Genomic DNA, 3,326 nt, shown 5'->3' on the forward strand with positions numbered 1-3,326 from the left:
GGATTAATAGAAGAGGACGGAATTGTCGAAATCAAATGTCCTTTCGCTGCACGGTTGTTAACACCAGAAGATGCGATAGCAGGAAATATTTCTAATCTGCGGTCTTTATATAAGAATAAAGAAGATGAAAAGATGAATCGCAGTCATGTATATTATTATCAAATACAAGGACAATTACACATTACGCAACGACAGTATTGCATATTCGCACTATGAACACCATTAGGATTAAAAACGGAAAAAATTGTACGAGATGATAACTTTTGGACAGAAAATATGGTTAATAAACTAGTGCAATTTTATGAACAGTGCGTACTACCAGAATTACTTGATCCAAGGCAGGAGAGACATATGCCTATTCGTGATCCCGAATATATTATTGAAGCAAAAAGAAGAAAAATGATAGAAAAACAAAAGGAATAGAAGGGGGCTCTTGCTCTCCGCTCGGAAGGGCGGCCAGGGCTCTGTTTTGAGCGACTGGAGGCCTGGGTTAGGACGCCCTAGAGCCCTGAGAGGGGCTAGCGTAGGACAAAGTTCGGGAGGGAATGTTAGGAGGAATGCCTCGGCCCTGAGAGGGGCTTCCTAGGCCGGGTTACGGTGGTACTCCGTTTAACGGGAGTGCGGGTACGAGGGTTCTGTCGTCCCGGGTGACAGGGAGCCTGGCGCGGCCCTCGCTGCGTCACGCGAGGCTTCCTGCTCCGGATTCACGCGGTTACACCAATATTCGGACGACACAGACGTTAACAGGCGCTCCGAATCGCTTTAATTATGCCCGAGAGGAAGGAAAGTGAAAGAAGAAGATAAAAAAAAAAGAAAATGAATTTTAGACGTTTTATTCTATTTTGATTTCAAGAGATGGTTCGACTCGTGAAATTGATATCGCGTACATGGAGACGTTGAGGTAACTAGTAATGAAAAATATAAAATATAGAATAAAATTGACGAGATTCGTATATTCGAATAGTTCGCACACGATCGTTTCCGAAAATTAATATTTACACAAAACGGATGGTAGTGCGACTGAGACGGAAGTGCCACGTGCAACTTACTTTGCGTCGCGGTGTTGCTCGGCTATCCTTGAACGTGCCTGCTATGGAGGATGGCCCTCGGGATTTTTGCGAATGAGCACCCCGCTTCTAAGAAGAACTCTCTGAAGGAGACTAGTAGGCTAGCTCTCACTCTGACACTCTGACACTGACACTCTGATTCTCAAAAAGACTGAAGACAGACCACGGAAGAAAGTCAGACTTTATCTTTGGTGTGCGCTTTTATATCGTTAGAAGTGGTAGTGCTGAGCGGGAAAGGGGGTTGACCTGTCAACAGTTACTTGAATCTTTTGAAATGTTCTAGAAGTTTCGATCTAATGAGATTTCGTTAGATTTTACTGTCTTAAAGAAGGAAATTGCCAAATTTAAATGTTGACAGGGCCCTCTTAGTCGCTTCGCCCCTGTGCTGCATAGTGTGCAGTCGCTGTGCGCGTTTATTCGCGTTATATTTCCGTCAAAGGATGTTTTCCTTTTTTATGAATAGAGTTTTGGATACAGAGCGTTCGTGCGTTACTTGTATCGCGAAGCTTCTAACGGACTTCCGCACGTTTTGTTGGAAGCTTTTGGTGCACTTGCGGATGCAATTCAGCTACGTATTCTCGATTGTAAGCGCAGTATTAGCCGCTTTATGAACCGGCGCAGTTAAATTTGCAATTGCAATTGTTGAATTTAAATGAAGTGAATTTATTGATTAATTCGGAATACTGCGATAGATCGAGGATACCAGAGAGGCTCTTAGTTCCCTATGATTTAGCATTTAATATCATGGGGTGCTAATTCGTTTCGCTATTGGTTTAATTGGATTTTCACGCGATTAATTATATTGGGTCGCGCAAGCGCAGTACGGCTTTGCAACAGCTGTTCGATCACGCGCTAAGCGCGTGATCACGGTTCGCGAGAGTTTCGCGGCTGTCGTGACAGTTCGCGTTGTCGTGGCAACGCGTCTGGCGTCGTTGAATGTGACGTTCGCCTGCGCGCAAATTTCGGCGGACGTTACAATAGAAAACGATATAATTGTGAATATTAAGATACATCGTGATGTTGCCCTCTGTGTATATATTCATACTGCCAAGGAACGGGTGGCACCCAGTTGGACACAGCTCAATTGGACATGAGCCACTCACAGTGCTTGAGACTACAAAGCTCCTAAGCACCGGTCGCTGTGATTGGTGGTGTCCAATCGAGACGTGGTCAATCGGGATCACCTCCCAAGGAACTTCACCAGCTGCTGTCATAAAGTATGACGAGAGATTGTCACGTATTGCATATGCTTCTTTAGCAGCTCTATGTGCTTCTATATTTCCCATGGGTCTTATATGATTATTTAGTGACTGTCTCCACTCTCCTTCTATTAAATCTCCTTCTTCTGTTTCTCTATCTGCAAATTGGGAATGACAATATCTTTGCTGCGGCGGGGCTTTCTCGTAATTTTTCGTTTTTAAAGAATTATGCAAGCACATTGCTGCTAGCACTAATCGGTCAGCAACATTTGCACTAGTACATATTGGTCTTCGAAATATCCTCCACCTGGCTGCAAAGATTCCAAAGGTATTTTCAATGGTCCTTCTGGTCCGAGATAATCGATAATTAAAAATCCTCTTTTGCTCATTTAAAGATCTTCCTGGATAAGGTCGCATCACATTTGTAGACATTTGAAATGCTTCATCCTCAACAAAATAATAAGGTAATTTTTTGTCACTTCCTGATAGACGAGCAGTGACTCTAGGTATATTGAGTGTACCTGCATATAGAGAGCGTCCAAAGTCTGATCTGGACATGATTCTGCCATCACTTTCACTGCCATATGCACCAACATCGAATAAGGTAAACTTGTATCGAGCATCACAAGCAGCCATCAGCTATACTATACTAAAAGTCTTTTTATAATTAAAATACATTGAACCAGAATTCGGAGGTGCCTGGATAGTTATGTGCTTGCCATCAATTGCCCCAACACAATTTGGCAAATTCCATAATTTTAAAAAATTTCTGCTGATTTCTATCCATTCCTCTTCTGTAGGATGTTTCATATAAATTGGTATCAGAACATTCGCTATAATAGAGCATGTTTCTTTAACAATTATGTGAGCGGTAGATTCTCCTACTCTGTATGCTAAAGCCACAGATAGCATCTGACAGGGAATGGAAAGTTACTTTTTAAAAGTAACAAGTTACAGTTACTCGTTACCGAATAGGAAAAGTAACAAGTTACCGTTACTAGTTACCGATTTTTAAAAGTAACTCGTTACAGTTACCGTTACTTGAGAAAGTAACTTTTCG

At 42.3% G+C, this 3,326-nt stretch overlaps 1 pseudogene; it reads right to left on the reverse strand.

The window, feature by feature from the left end:
* Positions 1-848: 848 nt before the first annotated feature.
* LOC108758959 (uncharacterized) overlaps positions 849-3,326 on the reverse strand; it is a 3,390-nt pseudogene continuing 912 nt past the window's right edge.

This window comes from Trachymyrmex cornetzi, unplaced genomic scaffold (assembly GCF_001594075.2).
Source record: "Trachymyrmex cornetzi isolate Tcor2-1 unplaced genomic scaffold, Tcor1.1 scaffold1611, whole genome shotgun sequence".
In the NCBI taxonomy this organism is placed as follows: Eukaryota; Metazoa; Arthropoda; class Insecta; order Hymenoptera; family Formicidae; genus Trachymyrmex; species Trachymyrmex cornetzi.